We start from the raw sequence: 20,555 nt of genomic DNA, 5'->3' as shown, positions 1-20,555 counted from the left end.
CTGGCTTCTTGCCAGTGGTTGTTGTAGTTGGGGAGCATAATGAAAATAACTTGAGGTTAGAAAGAGAATGTACAGCGGATGTAACAGGAGGAAACTGTATATGCTAGCGTGAAAATGTGGGGATCAAATTATGCAAATAAGTCAAACTGGGTTTGGGGATATATAAAGTAAGATGAAAGTTATGATGAAAAATGCAAAAATATATATTTGGGTGATAAACAACGCTAACAATGATGTGAAAAATTATAACAAGTAAAACAAAAACTTACGCAATTGACACGAACCGGTTTTCGAAATATTATCCTTTTTCAAGTGTCGAGGAATGGTTATGTAAGGGCAATAACTCATACTAAATATTTTTCATTTCTTCTGATTTTCAATAGGGTTCATCCTTGGGTGATTACGAACATTCACACCAAGTTTCATCAAAACCCTTCTAGAGTGATTACGTCCGTCCGTCCGTCCGTCCGTTGGTTCGTGCACAATTGCTCGTAAACACTCTAGAAGACACAATTCTTGACTGATTTCGACGAAACTTGGTATAGTTGTTTGTAATCTCCCAAGGATGAATCCCATTGAAAATCAGAATAATCGAGTGTTTACGAGGTAAAAATTGAACGCGTTTTCAAGAACAAGGGCAATAAGTTATACTAAATATTTTTCGATTCTTCTGATTTTCAATAGGGTTCATCCTTGGGTGATTACGAACACTCATACCAAGTGTTATCAAAATCTGTCAAGAATTATGTCTTGTAGAGTGTTTATGAGCAATTGTGGACGGACGGACGGACATGGGTGACGGTAATATACGCGCCCCATTTCATGTGGGCGTATAAAAACATTCTTTTAATGAATGTGGTCTCTTAGAAGAGTATTGGGTCAGGGAAAAAGGTGTCTTGGTTTCTCCGACAAGTCATTGTTATACACCCACATGAAATGGGGGGAGGGGGGTTGGGTGGTATATTGCCGCCACACATGTCCGTCCGTCCGTCCGTTGGTTCGTCTACAATTGCTCGTAAACACTCTAGAAGGCACAATTCTTGACTGATTTCGACGAAACTTGGTATAGTTGTTTGTAATCTCTCAAGGATGAACACTATTGAAAATCAGAATAATCGAAAAATATTTAGTTTGAGTTATTGCCCTTGTTCTTGAAAACGCGTTCAGTTTTTAAAGTAAGCGCACCATGTTATTTCACCATGTTATGCGGTGACTGCCTTATTCTTAAAATCCCAAATCAAATTTTTTAAGTGTTTCAGTTATGTTATTGGTCAATCTATAAAATCTAACTTTAACACGTTTCATTCATATTAAAAATCCCTCACCCTAATCGGTAACTTGACTTTTCAGTGGCGTAATAGGGGGGAAGGGGAAATATTTTCTACTTTCACTGCCAATATCGCGTTAGATGCATTCTCCGCCTTCCTAGATCAGAAACTTTTCCACTCCCCACTGAGACTAATACTCTTCCCTAATAATTGACTTCATTATTGTATCGTGTATTGCAACAAGAAGGGTGTCTATCACCTTAAAATCGTTTGCTAAAAATTCGATGCCATTTATTCAGATTAATTAACAAACGATGACAGCTTACGAAGAGAGTGACAAAACACCGACAAACAAAATCTGATCTTTTGTATCGATTGGAAATTGGAGTTACCTCCCCTACACCCTTCTCCTTGCAACTGTAATATTTTGTAACCAACAGAACATATATACGAACGGGCCTGTTGGAGGGCAGACTGGTTTGCCCAAAATTTTCCCATGAATTTTCCCTGTATTTGTCTTTGCTTTCGGATTGTTGCCCGATATTTTTCGTCGGATTTTCTTTCAGCCCATCAAACATCAAACTTACGTAACCTGTTAACTTTTGTAGCTGTTTGTGACTTATCGCTTGGATAGTTTAAGTTAAAACTTTCACAATATATAGGCATGCAGTTTGATGTATGTCACTCTCCAAACCACAAAAACCGATAGAAAAAATCCGAATGCCCCTTTAGAGTTTTTAAAATAGCCTAATCAATTTGAACCAATTTGAGCTCAGATTCATATCTAGGTTATCGCAGGTTATATCAAACAGGGCCAAAAGAATGACTGTAACATCTTCTTGACAGCTGAGAGCCTTCCAACAGTACCTTTCACTATATTATCTGCAAACAAGGCTTCAATCATTCGGCATCACCTCGACTTGTTTACGTTGCACATTTTCTGCATTCGACCTACCGGAGGCATACGTGCCATTATGCTGGATCTAAAGTTCACACCTCGATGTCCATTTAGATGATAATTCAATAATCCATCCTCAGATCGAACAAAATGGCTGCTTCGAAAATCAAGCTAATGGTGTGGTAGATCTACATTTTCTGCCCAAATATTAGTCTCTGATGTCCATACTTTTTTTTGTCCACTACGAGGATATAGTCTGGGACGAACAAATTGTATTTGCTACAACGACGCTTCAAGTTGTATAAAGGTAGAAATGAAACAAAACCCTTTCTTATGTAATATTTAATAAAGCATCCCAAAACTTTCTACATAATTGTTTGTGTCGGCTTTTAGCTTATCGACTTTGCTTTATAAAAGGTGACTGGACAACAAATTCCACAAAGCCGTCACCAATTTAATTCGCCAGCCTAATTAACGAGTTTTCTGCACTAAATGGAAAATTATTGTGGTGAAGACAAAACTGTCATGAATATCTAAAATAGCCATTAACAACGAAGCTTTCTGTCTCACTATTTCCGTTTCCGCCATATTATTTTATCTCACAGAAGACGTGAAACTGACATATTTTGATCACGTGGGTGGCTGGGTACGCGCTTTAGTCATCAGATGATGGCAGTTAATTACTGGTTTCTTTTATAAAAAAAAATGACGTCATTGTCTCTTAATAAGTACGTTTGCTAACATACGACATGAATAAAAATACATTGATTTTGCTTGCATCGAAACTGGCAGTCTCATTTGAGTGATAGTTTGTGGCATACACGTATGGTATACAGAATGAAATATTATTATGCTCATTGTAGAAAGTCTAGTCATTTTAGTACACATTTGATTATATTTAATACTTAAAGTGGCAGTCTGATTTTGTATTAAGTTTGGTGATCAAATTAATCAATAGTCCATCTACGGAAATGTGTCATTAACTACATGTACTCTGAAGGTTTCAACTAAATATCAACTAAATTAGATGGTAAACATTCGTAAATATGGAGTCAAATCCAACAGTCTAAAGTTAGATAGTAAAATACTGCTGTAAATATCGTTTCTGTTTTTAAACAGATTTCCTGTGCCAAATAAAATATGTAAAGGTATTTTGGTAGGAGGTTTATTAACTGGTTTCGTGCACAGAGATGCCATTCACAATCAAGGTGGAAATCTGGAAACATTGTTATCTTCAAATCCATTGCCACAAATACAAGCGGAAGTATCAGATATGTCTCGTTTGCTTATTTCCTTGAAGGTCATTGAAATAATTGAAATTCTGCATACTACCACAACAGATGAACATGTCCATAGCTTAAGAAGCCGAAAGTGAAATATATGCAGTGCTCTTTTGTTATGTATGCGATTGGATATAAAATATGATGGTTGCCATTCATACGAGGGTTTGCCTGTAACGATTCACCACTTTCATGTATTTACAGAACAAACCGAAACGTATTGATTGACCGATACAAAAATCGCATCATGAATACTACTTACCTCAGTCACTAATACAAGGTTTGCTTACTAAAGTGAAAACCGCAATTTGTAATACTTGTCAAAAGTACGTCACAGGTGAATACGAATGAGTACAATTTTGGTCGGATTTAAATGAATTTATGTATGTATATGTATATTATTGCAATCTCAATGGAAGGGATGGTAAACAGGCTTTCTGAGCTATTTAGATGTATTGTGAACAATGATAGCATCGATTTCCCAAAATTCAAATTTTCAGTCAGATGTCTGTTGTTCGTGCAATTCATGCCTTAAAAATATTAGCATATTATAATACGCTTAGTTTGAGTGGAGTTAAGATTTGAGATAATTATGACAAAATGAGCTTTTAACGTAATAGACCTATAGTTATTGCGGTTGATCCGCATTTAAATGAAATTTTATATACTTATATAGTTGTTTAAAGACGTTCGAAGATTCCGACTTTAACTGTGGTGTCTATTCGATGTGCAACATAAATTTTGTCCACTTAAATCTTGTCCTTTCTCCACCGATTTAACACTTTGAAGTAATTCCTGCAGGTTTGAGCTTGAATGGATGTAGTGCACTGAAGACGGCACTTTCATGCAATTAGATAGAAATGATGGAAACACGAAAAAGTACAGAGAGAAGTATGACTTAAGAAAGTAGAAAGCTAGAAAGCAGGGGAATAGGGAAGCAGATAGGATTGGTAGTTGAGAAAACAATCACCGGAAGGAAAAGAAAGGGGGGGGGGGGGGGACTAATGGGGAAAAACAGAAATACTTTGTGTCGCCGTTTTAATTCTTGTTAACCAATATCTTAAGTCATAAGGTAATATCTAAAATTGAATTTTGAAAGTAGCCTCAGTATTGAAAATAAGATTGCAAAGAATTCCTTATAAAAAAAATTCGGAAGCATTTGAAAATGTCCCAGATGTTGACTCCGGGTCGAGCTCGTCAATGAAAATGGCTACAATAATAAAATAATTATATTGTGGTTTATGGTTTATAGAGATCGTTGCGGATATGTTACTTGATATGACTAGATTTGGACAAATTATCGATTAAAATATACAATTTGAATAAAATCAATCGATGTGAAAAGATTTGATAAGACATCATTTTGACTGTAAACTGCTATGCGATACCGCTTAAAGTGAATAAGGGTAGACTAATGTCGCTGACCTGGAAATAAAATCTTTCTTGCATTCTTTATAGGACGCAAAACTACATCTCATTTCATTTATCAATATATCTTAACTAAACAGAATCTGGGAACCTTAATGGGAGATAATAGTCAAACAGTAGGCTAAATCATTATATCCGACCATGTCGATATCCAGACCGAAGCAAAGGCACCAAACTAGCTAGAGCTCTGTTGAAACGGAGGCAGAAAATTGCGTATAATTGTGCTAGTTAAAAAGAACAATAAAGGATCTTTATTTAACAGCGGCGTGCCGTTTAATTTTCTTTCAGAGCAGCAAGAAATTAAAAGTCTTATTAACATCGTGACACGCAATGAAGTTACGGTTCTGCTAGCTCACTAACAAAAACTACAAAATCCATCCGCGGATTTCCGCTTCACTAGAAGAAGGGACAGATACCGGAACCTTTTTTCGTTTTCTGTTTGTGTTTCTGTGTCCCTTAGGCTAAAATTCATCGGTCTACTTATTAGCTGTGGTTTTGTAGACCAAAGCGAATGGTCATTAAACTGATTATGATTTCCTTTCAATTCCAAAAGGCACAATTTTCTCCACTTAATTTCATTGAACCTAAACACAAGAGGCAGACGATCAGGAAATTGTTGAGATTACAGAATGTGAACTTTAAGTAGGTCTACTGAAATTTCTATTCATCTTCATAGTCTACCCTTAAAAAATAATATTACTTTAAGTTTAACATTATGTAAGTATGTTTGTTGTTTAATTTCGTTATGTTAGGTGGTATATTTAAATTATAATAGTAATTTAATCGTTTTTGGTTAAAGGACACAGAAATAATTTTTGAAATTTTAGGTATTCAAGTCGTTGCCATAGGTCATAGAGAAAATTCTTTTTTGCAATATGCAATTTCTGAAACACAATATCTATTCGTTTGAAATAGTTGAAAGTTTACGACATTGTATTGTATTATCTACGTTCAGGTATAGAACAAACGCTGTACTTAATCAGATATGTGATTTTTCAAAAAGAGAACGAACATACCAAAAGATTGGTAACAAATAGCACTAAAATATAAAGGGACAGGTTCACCATTTTCCGGATTTTTTTTGGGTCTTTGATATGTAAATAGTCTTCAGAACTACTAGAAATATACGGAAATTCCTTCAAAAATTCCTCTCAATTTCTATATATATCTTTTCTATATATGCCAAAGTCTCATGAAATTGAAGGCTCAAAGTGCGACGGTGAAATAGTAAACACTAGCCCATTACTGATTATAAAAATCTTCTGAGACTAAAGCTGGGGACAGAATGGGCAAATTTTCACGGCGAATGGTTTGGGCAAGTCGATCGCCAACGAACTTCGCCTAGTGTATCCAGCGCTACAACATTCGTATGAGCATCGACCGAAGCCATTCGTCAACATCAAGCATGTTTGGTATTATTCGCCGGAATATTCATCGCCAGAATATTCAACGCCATCGACTCGTTCTTTCTGGTTAAGTCAATTGCGAACTTGCCTAAATCAACAAATCACAGACGCCCGAAGAGTCCAATGACAAATAAAATGGAGACCTCCAGTGATGCAAAAAAGGACGAGGAATTGATTTGCAGGAGAGTTATCAACGCAGGCATTCTCTCAGTGTAACCACTGCGTCGGTCGAATGAATTCGGCGGTGAATAGTTACAATTGGTATAAATATAAGTAAATTTCTTTGTAATATATTCAGATGTGTTTTTGAAAATAGGATTTCATATTCTTATATTTTGGTACAATACATAGGCATTTTCTTCCAATTTTCTACTAGAAATGAAAGTTGAAATTGGTCCAGGGTCGGGTCAAAACTTGTGGTCTCTTGTTGATTATTATTATTATTATCATATTTAAGGGCAATTGGATATTGAACACGAAACCAAGGAGAATGTGTAAAGGGTGAAAGGACCCGTTGCAAGAACAAGGGTTGGCACAATAGAAAATGAAAACGAACAGCGCAGTTCGAGTGGAGTATAGTTAGAAATCTGGAGGTCATCTTACATAATATGTGCCTTTTTGTTTCATTACATAATTTTCAAAGAGTGTACTGTACAGTCTCGTATCTGTGATTGCACAGGCTTGCATAGATGTTCTACTTTTGAAATGTAACATTTGAATTAATTATGCAACCCAAAAGGTTTCAAAATCTATAATCCGAATGATGAAAAATGGAAATAGTACCCGAAGCCAGTCTGTAAACACGATATTGTTAGATGATGAACTATGAAAGGGTCGTCTAGTTATACAAATTTTCTGTTTGTGCTCAAAACTGAGAATAAAAAATAAATAAAAGGACAATAATCAATTGCATTCTCACCAAAAAAATTGATATAATCAATGCTAAAAAAATAAGAAGCAAAATCATATAATTTTTAGGGTTTTAAAATGGGTAAAAAATAATAATTTTTCAATTTATGTGAACTAAAGATGTGTAACTTGGGTATAATATTTTCCTGGGCGGATGTTGCTAGAAAAATACACAAAGAAGTCTATAATCGTAAAAAGTGTCTGATAAATTTAGCCAGGCTTATTGAGTACTTCATGACTATTACTTTTCTTAATTAGAATGAAATACACACTTTCTCCTGTGGACAGACTTAGATAGGTTTGATTGACAACTTGGCCAATATATTTCATCTTATCACGCAATGCCTCTATACAATACACTTTTTCCTGGAATAATTTTCTCTCTAGACTTTATTTTCAAGAACAATTGAGAAGACTTTCAGCCTGTAGTTTTTGATAGATTGTTTTGAAATTGAATTATGTAGCTCGACTGCTGTGTTATTTTCAGAATGAAGATTTCTTTTCTATTAGTTCCACTGATATGTATTCAGGTAAATAAATAAATAATTACTGAATAATTACTGGTTTCGAGTTACCAGTGCTCCTTTAGGGTACATATGAACATCTCATGGGTACCTGAGAAGCCAAACCAAAAGTTTTTATCGTCGATTTCAGGTAGAATATTGATTCTGTTCAAAGTGCTTATGGTAGATTGGGTACCAGCAGCGTCAACACGTCGCAAAAGGATGCGAAGAATCTGATAGGTTGGATACTAGAGATCTAAATACTATAATATTTTTCATGGAGAAGGAAGTAAATAATATGAATTAATTAAGATAACTCGAGGAATTGCCATGTTTTATAATATGTTTATATTCTTCTCTTCATTGCGGACGAAACATAAGAAAAAAATAAACGAAAATGCAATTGTAAATTGTAATGTTATTTTAACTAGATTGTATTGTTCTATGATATCTTATCAGTAAATAAATGAATGAATAATTACCATCGTTGTTTCAATTATAAAATATACATCTCATAATTCTATCTTATTATGATGTATATAATGTAAATAATACATGGGTATAAATATTTTCAGAATTATGTATTATATAGTATTTTAGTTTATTGATGTTGGGTGTTAAGGAAAGCACTGGCCAAGGTCACAAGAAGAGGATTAAATACAAAATATAATAAAATGTACTTCGCTATGTGCAAAGAGAAATGACAACAATATAAGTTCCGAAAGAATGAAATAATACAATGCATACACATTATACAAAACATGCATAATTTTTGTTTGGTAAATAATATTCTATTCACAATTATATATATATATATACATTATGAAACGGATTAGGGAACAGGCTTTACCTATATTACCCCTCTCCATTAATGATTAATGTAACTATAAAGAATATATAAAAGGTGGCAACTCAATTTGAATACAAACGTTGGCCTATATGTACAATATTATACAACTACAACTTGCTAATATCTGAAATAGGTTATTAAAGATAGCTTGCCAGACAAGGTATTATATGCCAACTGGTAGCTTTAATCTTAAGATAAGAATTTGCAATATCGTTTGACAATCAGAGAAGCTTATATGGCCGTGGTATTAAAGGGTGCATATTAATCTCTTAAATTGTGTCGTTTTTAATTTTTCTCTCAATTTACTGAATACACTGAATCAAAATCTGTCTTTCTAGTGCAAATTCTGTTAAATCTCAGAATTTGCGGTTTAATTACAAAGTTGTAAACAAAAGTTGTGTCAGTTTCTGTGAAATAAACTTTGATGTCTAATTTTTCAGGTTTGGATAAAAGTCGGCCCTTTGGATACAGTCGTATCAAAGAAATTCATATTATATTCGGAAATATTTTCAGTTAGCTTAACGGGTGATTACACAAGATTAGGAACATTCCGAATAAGTTTCTGTCCAAATGATACAAATATCGTCTAAGAACCTTTTAATGGAATTGTTTCAGAAAGTTACTAGAATGGGGTCCAATTTGGTATAAATATAACTAAACTTCTTTGTAATATATTCAGAGGTGTTTTTGCAAATAGGATTTCATAATCTTATATTTTTATATAATACATAGGAATTTTCTTCTAATTATATAATAGAAATTAAAGTTGAAATTGAGTTGAGTCGTGTTATCAAAATTTGTTGATTATACCCCGCGTGGTACAGGCTGTGTGCGTTAAATATCCCTCGACAGTTGGAAATCGAAAAAGAGCAGGCTAATGCCGCTGCCCTGCATGGGCAAAATTTCTCTCATTGCACCCTGAATGGCGTTGCCCGTCTACATTAGCCCACAGGGTGCAGAAAAGTAGGGCGTAAAAACTCCATTTCATTTTGTTGATTATAATCGTTATTATAATATTTAAGGGCAATAGGATATTTAATACGAAACCAAGAAGAATGTGTAAAGGGCGAAGGGGCCCGTTGCCAGTGTAATGTTTGGAACAATAGAAAATTGAAGCCGAACAGGGTCGGATATTGTGAGAAATCTGGAGGTCATCTTACATAACATGTGCCTTTTTGTTCCACAATATACATGATTCATTAAATAATTATCAAAGATTGGTGTTATCAAGAACTATGTAGGTATTAACAATCGACGTAAAAAACGAATATAATTTTAACTTCCCTATGTAAATTCACAACCCAAGTTCCAGGCGTAATAAGTTATCGGTCAGCTTGAATCTGGCAGTTATTCATGAAAAGTAAAGAAAGGCATGAGTAATTTAAGAATCAATTTTACTGGTGGAAAACCACGTATCACTTTAGTAATAAATAACTAAATAATATTGCAACCATATTGTAATATATTACATAAACACATACATTTATAGCAATAGTATTAAATGTATTATAGGCCTTCTTGTAAATCTATACAGCCGAAAAAAATTACATCTCATCAAAATGAAATGACATTCATTTGGAAAATACTAGACAGAGAACGGACATTTTTCAAATTCAAATTATTTTTTCAGTACAATGGCAATGTTGAATATCCGATGATGATATTTGATGACCGACGATGCGTTTCCTGATGTGTTTCTACGCGGTTTGCATCTTGATTCTGTAGAGGACGATTGAATGATTAATATTTTACATGTATATTGTTATGCCCAGACATGCAGGAAAACTTTATAACTGTACACGTCTTATTAGCGTTTTAGCCAAATTTTAATTTATAATTGTTTTATTTGGAATTATTTCATTCCTGTTATCATTTTGTCGTGATGATATCAAAATGCTAAAATAGCAAATAGATACAAAACAGTAAAACGAGGCGGTATGTTTATCTTTTCCAGTTTTCAAATTATAATTAACTATATCTTTTTATCTCCCGGGTGATGATATTCTAAATCTATTGGCATAAGACAAATAGAACAGTCTTAAATATACCGTAGAGAATTTCAAGAGAAATCGGCTTACATTTAAGACAGTTTGGCACCAAATGAACTGCGGGATAGAATATTTCTTGGGGATTTATTCTAGCTACTTCCCGTATAGAACAAGAACAATATTTTGTCACATAACCCGACTAGGTTGTCTCAAGGGCGATATTTGCAACCAAATCGAAATGAGTCGACTTGTTATGTTGTCAAATCGTCCACTGGGGTTCGGGGCGGATTCGGTCCCAGAGAGATAATCACCACCGAATTGATTGCTATTTGCCAGTTCATTAGCGACCTGCTGTTTTCTCAAACTGTCACAGATTTTGTCCATAAATCAATTTCAGTCATCCTAATTATCTTTCGGTCAGAAAGAAGCAAGAGTTCAAAGCATACAATACACTTTCTTTAACATACAGAGAGTATTCATTATGTAATAATATAATAAATTATATGCTGACATTCAGTCATTTAAATTTTTTTTTAGAATACTTGTCTTTCTTTATCTTTATAGGATGTCAATATTTCACATTCGCCTAGCATTGCTAGTTACGTGTACATCTCTTTTATAAGATATAAATATTTAATAGTCAACTTCCTTGATAGTTACGTGCAATTTTTTTTTATAAAATGTAAATATTTAACATTCGCCTTCCTTACTAGTTACTTGTAAATTTTTTCATAAGATCTAAATATTTAATATTCGCCTAGCTTGCTAGTTACGTGTAAAAAATGTTAGGATATAAATATTTAATATTCGCCTGGCTTGCTAGTTACGTGTACATTTTTTCATAGGATGTTAATATTTAATATTCGCCTAGTTACGTGTACATTTTTTATAGGATGTAAATATTTAATATTTGCCTAGCTTGCTAGTTACGCGTAAATTTTGTCTTTCATATCACACATAACGTACATTCGGCTACATATCATTATCATTATATAACATGTTAATGTTCTGTCTAATTGGATCCCTGATATTTACCTTAAATTATTAAGTTAATTGTCCCTAAATATTGATATGAAATGTACTAATTGTATTACAAATTGTCTTGCTAATAATTTGCGCACTGACAGATATTTTACTTACAATATCTGTATAGATGGTGCGTATTATTTGCGAGTGGGAGTGTTTTTCGTTCTTTAATAGCTTATAGAATTGCATTTAAATAGCGAACATAATATGTTTACTTTTTATTTCAATATCACATGAATATAATTTGTAAATTATATCGAAATTTGGTTGAAATTTGTTCATTCCATGTTAGGTTGTCGAATTGTAGATTGGCTTTCGTATTTTATTTGGACCATTTTATTACATTTTTCAGTGGAGACAGAGATTTTACTAAAAATGTATATTACAGCATGGACTGTAATTCGTAAATAGAAAACAATGCGATTCAATGCAAAAACGAACCAGAATTTAAATTCGACACATTTTTTATTGGCAATTAGCAAATTGAATATATAGAATAAAATTTCTTTAATTGGTCTGATATTAATCAAAGTTTATTTTATTTATTCATAGATGACCTTTTGTTATGATTTCTATTGAAATAAAACATCATAAATTATTAACTGGAATAGTCTGTAGTTATACCTTACTGGAATTAAAATAGCCAATTCGGTTCCTTTGATCGTAAACTTGACAGATTGTGGAAGCATTTACATTTTAAAAATATTTCCTAGTTCCAAACTTAAAAAACCGTTATGATTGATTTATTTCACCAAATCAATATAAATTCTCTTTTATTCTGAATTATTCATTCGGGGTTGTTGTTTATTTTGATTAAATTCAGACATCCCGTTGATTACAGAAAGAAAAGGTGTGCTTATCGATCTTGGAACGAGAAAAATTTTCGAACAGGTTGTTAATCTTAATTATATATGATTTATTAATAAAGAAATAATTTCCGCTCGCTGGTATTATTCATTGCAATGCGACATAGTCGATTGATGGGATTATATCCACGAACATATGGTAAAGAATTGTTACGACCGACGGTGAACAATCGGCGACGCCAATACAAGACAAAAACCTACCACAATAATTATGCTTTATATTTTCTCTCCATTCAAAGATAGTATCATCAAAGAAAAGATTAATTAGCGATTTCATGAAATGAAAAGTGACATCTTGTTTTCAGCACCCAATTCTATATGAAAAGGTGTCAAACTTAATCTAACTAAAGCTAATTCCCATGTATTCGATGAATACAAAATGGATTTTTAACAAATGTTATAAAATTTCAGAGCATATAAAATATTATGCGGAGGCAGTGACATGGAAAAAGCGCCCTGTCTTTCATATAGATACAATGTACTGAGGCATCCTGTTCTACAGGCTGAGCATGTTAAAGATCAATGCCGCTGTTCAGACAAAACATAGTTTTTAGACAGAGCATGCTGGCACTTTGGGCAAACGACACAGTCCAAGACTGTTTATCAGAAAATTATTACCTGATCATTGAGAAAATCAAATTAAATCACCTTGCCACAATTTTACCACATACATACAATTTTATATTCAAACTTCGTGTGGGCGTTTAAACATAAAACTTAAATAATTCAAATATAATTGAAGAGCTGAGATCAAGAAGGTGTCTATAGATGCCATTTGTCACTATTAGAGAAAAGGGCGAAAAACCTTGAGTTTAGCCCATTCTTTCAATGCATATTTGAAATCAAGAGAGTGTATATCACAGTTGTTTCTTAAATTTGCATCACAATGATTATATCAAAATGAAGAGAATTTCAAGGGGAATTACTCCAAAGTGAAATCTGAAAACTTTCACAAATGGCCCTTGGACCTCTTTTTATTCTCAGCCCTTCATCGTGAACCTGTGCTAAAAAAATATTGTCGTTTGATATTTCGATCCTTGTTTTGAAATAAAACAAAATTAATATTCTAAGAAAATTCTATTGAAGATAAAAAAAAAAGAAAGATCGTCTATTTGTCCAAAATCTCTAAAAGAAAGAAAAAGAAATTGTGCAATCCTAGAATGTGGTTTCAATATAAAAACAAAAATAATATATTTCATTTCATATTCTTTTCGTCAATTATTTTAAATGTGTTATGCAACCCATATATATATACTGTAATTTATAATAAATTTGTTGCGTTTTCCTCGTAGAATTTTCTCACCTGAACCAAACCAAATCTACCGATCATCAGGTACAAAAACAAAACAACTAACAAACAAAGGCTTAGTTACATTATTAAGGAAATTGACAGTAGTCCCAGGAGAGCTAGAAGCTTATGAATTATTCCAGAAAATGTCGAGAAATAACCTAACATCCTGCCACGTCAATTCAATTAAGAATTCCAATCTTTGATTAGTTTTTAATTTACCTGGCTGAACAACACGGGTAATTCCAATCAAGAAATAAAAGAAAGTACACCTGGCCCATTTTCGTTCGCTTTATTGTCATCTTCATTAGGGTTGTAATTTCACAAAGATCTGTCAGTTTTCCGACAAAATAAATAATTCACGCAGAATGCAGAATTCAAAATCTCGATTCTTATCAGCACTGGGCATCGATAACACAACGGCTTTTGGCCCTGAGGCGAGGATATCCACGCGTTTGTACTCGCGCCGTTTCGCCTCGTTGATCACACAAATTCAATTGTCTTTTTTAAAGGCAACCTTGTTATCACATTTAATTTGAGACACGTGGATGTATCCTTAAATGAGCCTTAAACTATCAATATGGTGGCGATCAACCATGGCCCAAGGCACAAAATTCTTTTTGATGGGTTTTTGTGATGAATATTCGGAGTTTTGTTAAGTACTTCACTGATTTATATTTCAAAGAGAAAAAAATCACAGACACCTGTAAAGTTTTAACATGCAGTTAACAACAATTCACTAAAAATATGTTTATGCTTCTATCGTTGTTGAAAACTTTCCCAACAAGTAAAATATCCTTTTACTATCCTTATGGTGACTATCAAGCATGACCAACGACACAGAATTGTTTTCAATGGATCTTTGTGATTAATATTCGGAGTTTTGTTTACTACTTCACTAATTTATGTTTCAAAGAGAAAAATATAATAAGAACCAGACATGTTTTTCAATTCTTTTCGGTCGCCGTAGAAAACTTTCGTGAGTTTTAAGAAAAAACACTTTCGAATTTGACACTCCCCATGGCCCAATCGTCGTGATTCATCATCTTCTATGATTTATGTTGTATTATGATAGTTATATTACATGCTTAATTTAACCCTTCAATAGGCATACTCAACATTACGATTTATGAAGTTCTGTTATTTTATTAGTGTCATCGAATTCGACCCTTTCCTTGAAAATTCATAGTAAGACTGTACACCGTTCTAATGTAAATATTGATAATCTTTAAATTAAGCGAAATAAAATAAATATATATTTTAAGGCTCAAACATGCGGGCGTGTTTTTTCCGGTACAAAAAATATACAATCTTCAAATAACATTGTTTTATATTACAATATTCGTATTGGTCTCATGAAGATCATACATTAATATCCAATAACATAATAAGTAATCCGTATTAAAACATTATGATAGGCTATAATATTCTGAAGTTATAAAGAAAAGAAAGAAAATATTTTTTACGAGACTTCTCAATAAAATAGCACTGATTTGAATCTAGAAATATTCAATTCAAATCTCTGTATAAAATGAGAACAATTTGGTTGCCGGCAGTTTGATCATTTTTTGGCTGGACAATTTAGACAAATTTATCATTCGACAAATTCTAATTCTGTATCAAGGCACTTTGTCTTTCTTATTCCACGAAAAATCCTTGTCAGATTAGGTCTGGTTTCTGCACTTAGCTCTAAATACTCAAATGAAAGAAATAATGATTTCCAACGGAATTTATTCCATTAAATATTTGTGCTTGTGACTCATACTAACCTGACTCAAAGATTTCTATTGCGTCTAAATTGTCAAACGTTTTTTTTTTGCTGCTATATATCATTATTCAAACTTTTGGGATCCATACTTGACTAAATAGAACACTTTTGACTTATATCAAAGTTACAGAAATAATAATATCAATTTCCCCGAACCAGAATATAGAGTTTAATATTGTTGATTTTTTCCCGAGCCCACTGTCTCTTTTACCGATTAAATTTTAACGTGAATCGGATCATAGACTCAAATTTGTGGTAAAAAATCGGTAAAATTCGATTTACCAACAAGAGTATGAAGGCATATACGTCAATACTAATATTTATTTATCCATTCCGCTCTTACAAGCCTCTTTAGGTCCCAATCTGATTACGCCTTAAGCCTCGAATTATACAGTCAATTTAGAGTTCTTGAATTAAGCTTTGTCTTAACAATTAAAATCAGCATACGGTATAGGCGTGTCTATTAATACTGATAGATGTCTATTGTGATAGGATCCGAAAAATACATAGCCATGTGCGCGATCGTGGAAGGCTATTGTTTCTATTGAGTAGAATGATATACTTTTTTTGTATAAAAGAATATTTACAAAATAATTTTTCTGCATTAATAATATAATTATAACGATAAATTTTATAATATAAAAATATAATATAAGTTATTGATTGTTGATTGTATACTTGTTTCATCGTATTACAAACATTTTAAAAGTGCGTAGACAGCATTTCATTAGATAAAACATTACACCATTACATAACTTTTAAGGAATATTAACATCATCAGTATAAAATTATCATTCATTTATCATTTCCCGTCGTCTCCATTGACTTTAAATTCAAATAAATTCAAACACATGGGCGCACATTCTCATGAATAGAAAATTTCATCGACTAAAAAAATAAAAATAGACATTTATGAGCCTTTAAATTGGTCCATAATGACCCATCTGTCAGCAGTAACAAGGGGTTCGCTTTGTATAGAAATAATTATAGATAGCAAAAGACATTAAAAATTCTGTAAGTCGAACAGATATCGTTGAATAAAATCCATTCTACTCATAAAATCATTTGTACCGCATCTCAATAAAATTAAACAAAATTATAGTATATAATTACACAGGATACACGATACCCTTGACAAAAATCATTTGAAAGGTGTTTTGTATAGACAGAAATATCCCAATGGTAGCTGGATGGCCATTATACATATTCGAAAATAATAATTGAATTTTTTTTATTATTATTATCATTTAGTCTTTTTTTTTTACAAATTTTCTTTTGTCTCGATGAAAAATAAATTTCTGATGTTAATGATATTTTTAACTGTAAAGTTATATTCTGTGGGTTTTGAATTGATCGAGGTCTTGATGGCTTTTGTCTCTTATTTTAAGACGGTATAAGATTTCAAACTTAATGACAATTGTCTAAACTGGATAAAATCAATTTATTTTTCTCTGTTTCCAAGTTTTATAGAGACAATATAAAAACCCATAAAGATATTAGATCTCAGAGTTTGAATATTCAAACAACTATGTCTATAATAGAATCTTAATTTTGAGTTGAATTATAAAATAATAAATTTTTGTTTGTAAGTTCTGATAAATTATAAAATGAGAACTATAACAGTTTTTTTTTCATAAGAAACAATACAAAAGTTTTTGAAGGTTGAATCCTATATATAAATAATAAATGCATTTAATAAATTGACTGTGATGTTTCATTGGAAATGATCAAGTCTGATTTTAAAATCATTTTTGCCGTCTATAAAATAATAATAAAAACCAAAGTGGTGTCTGGTTTTGTGATAGGGAACTTCTATCCTGAGCCCTATTTTCGAAAAGTTCAATATATATGGAATGATATGTATATCCGTTCAAAGTACACCATAAATATCTACACTACTCAGATTTTAACTTTCTATTATATTTTTTTTTATCCAATTTTGATTTATCAACAAATCCTCTAAGAGCATATATTTAATTGTACATTTACCTGTACGAAAATTAAAATCTTAAAGATGTAAATCAATGATATATTTTATCATGTTTTCTCGTGGTCTGTTGAACAACCCTCAGACGCAAATTAATCCATTTCCGTTTAAGACTAAGGTCAAGGGCATCACATTGCTGCTACAATCCTCATATTTCAATTGCTGTACTGTAGAATGCACGAAACAACTGTATTACTTTATAATGATCAATTCGCACATTTTGAGCAAGAAACATTTAAGCATAGAAAATGTTTAATGAGCACTTAAGGTCAATGAACAGTAAAATTAATACTCCAAATGAATAGGCCAAAAACAAAGGTACTCCAAATGGAAACATGTTTATAGGATCCACGAATATTTAAAATCTCCACAATTAAAGGTAAAATAAATCCACTCTTTTATGAGGCATGACTGCAGAACTCTTCTATGAAAGGCACCTTTTCAGATGACCTCGAGAAGCTGTTGGTACGTTCTTAGGAAAGTAAATATGCATCGATCGATCTGTGGAATACATTTGCTGTGGTCTGTAACGGCCCTACCCTGTGGTAGATCTGCGCCCTTCGATGATATTACTTAAGACATGGCACAGTTTCTTGTTGGTACTCTACTTCTATTCAGCAATTCGTTGAGATAATGGTCGCCATTAACATAATACTGGTTCACAACATAGCTCTATAATTTTGCTTCCAGGGAATAACCATCTTGACTTGGTGTTGGCCATCAATTTTCCATCTTTCAATTGGTATTTGAATGAACATTTAATCCAAGTGGAAACGAGTTGATGTGGTCAGTCACTTTCCATCTGAAAACCTTGCCGAGTCTGAGTTTTGTATATAATACGGCTTAATAGACTCATCCCTGAATGTTAAAACTTGGTTAACATTTGTCTATGAAAGATTTGACGATGGTGTTTTCATGATATCTGGCTCTAAACTAACCTGCGAACCTCTCTAGTCGCGTTTTATCCGAGACTATCTTGCATGTTGCGTGCAATTTACTTCTTTTCCCTTCATTTTCAACTGTCAATGATATATAGATTTAATTGGGCATATCCACATGCAAAGCACACTATTTTCTTGGTTGCGTGTTACAAACTTTATTGTTCCTGCTTTGAGGGACATTGACACTGCACGAGAAAAGGTGATCACAATTTGAAAACTTTCTCCTAACTAACACTTAATCAGGATGTTGACAGAAAATTTTTCCGTGTTTCCAATGGTGTGTAGGGGTTGCATGACTAAAATGGCTTGTTTTTCGTTATACTCGGGGATTTCAAACAAGTTTTGTATATTACCTTTGAGCACGAACATTCAAGTTATTCACACTCCTGGCACGCTACCCCTGGAAACCAAATTTTAAGAACTTTTTGTGTGAGTGAACTGGATATAACCTTCTTGACAACGTCGTTTGCAAAAAAATATCTGATCAGTGTCACATTATTTATGTAAATTTAGAGATCAAGTTTCTTAAAGTTTTAAGGCTATGGATACAACTAACGTGTGGTAATTAAAAGAAGGTGTGATTTATAAGAGCAAGGATTGCGTGTTGTGGCTGCCACTAGCATCAATCTTGTCATTAGAATTGTCATCAATATCTTTCATCTTAATTCCTGGCTTTTGTTTCGTTCCGCTCAATTGTCTCATCAAATCTACGGCTATTATGAGAGACTGGTAAAATGATTTCCCTGAGCGAGTTTCTTTTGGATTGTTCACAAAACAGGAAAAACAGTTCACAGAAGTCAAGGAAATCAAAGCAGAAGCATATAAAAACATGATCAATTTTCAGGTGGTATTATTTGAATATTGGGAAACAAGTCAAATTGAAAAAAGACATATTGATTACATCGGCAAAGTATTGTTTAACACAAATAAAACTCTTTCCTTTGTTATTGATCAATACTGCTTGTCGTTTTGTCTGAAAATTCCAACAACACAATTTGGTCAAGATTGGTTATAAAGGAATAAATTCATTTGTTATCATGTACAAAGTATGTCGAGCCAAATAACGAGGAGATCGTATTGAGTAAATGAAAATCAAATTGTTATTAACAACTACATAAATTAATGTAAACGCTTCTAAACAAAGCTAGTATAATCAAAATTCAGATTCAAAATTTGTGACTAGTGAACGTTATAGGAAAATATATGATCAGACTGAAAAGCACACTGGTATCAACTGTTGATAATACGTGGAGATGCTTACTCTACCTGACTTAAGATAACTGTGGCAACTGCTGCCACATCAGGTCGGATGGTAGATGACAAGTAAACGTTCGCTTTAAGCGAATGCTGATATCGCATACTAGGTAATTGTTGGTAGTCGTAGTAGTTGGACTGGTTCAAATTGGATGATTCTGTGTGTTGGTTGTTAATAATTTGTGAGATCTGGCCAATTCGAATGACATGGCGGTGAAACTCGGCCCTGGATAGTGTGGCATGAGATACTCGATCTTCTTCACTCGTTCTGATCATGGTAATTCTTGTTGATTGGTTTGGTTTGGTTAGATTATCTGATAACTGTTGGAAAACTTGAAGACCTGAAAAGGAGTTGGGGTTTATGCAGTGACACGTATATAAATTTGTGATATGCTGCTACATCTTACAAAAACCTCCTGGCTATTGCAGTCAAGGTATAAGTACGATGTTCTCAATAGCTTGACATTGTAAAAATGCTGCTGCTTCTGCCATTGTTGATGTTGTATTGAAGTAACGAAACCATAAAATAGTTCCGTTAATTGTATATACTATTGATACAAGCTTTGTTGTTGGAGTAAGTGTGTAAGAATGATAATGTGAAAAAGAGTATGCAGAACAAAAGAGCAACCGGGTCCGGACACGATTTTTGAAACGATTTGCATACAATTTTTACTAATTTTTCTTCAATTTCGATATAATCATGTATTTTGAATATACATTGCATTCTATCAAAAACATATAACTGAAAAATATTTTAAAAGTTTCTTTCATGTTTTCATGTGATTGGCAATATCCCTAAGTAAAAAATGAGAGTACTTCTCAACTGTACAGAAAAATACCTATTCGCACGAAGATAAAACTAATTTTTGTCATATTCCATACATTTTCAATGAAT

The sequence above is a fragment of the Lottia gigantea genome (assembly GCF_000327385.1).
Source record: "Lottia gigantea unplaced genomic scaffold LOTGIsca_27, whole genome shotgun sequence".
Lineage (NCBI taxonomy): Eukaryota > Metazoa > Mollusca > Gastropoda > Lottiidae > Lottia > Lottia gigantea.
The sequence above is the reverse complement of the archived record's forward strand: the minus strand, read 5'-3'. Positions refer to the sequence as shown.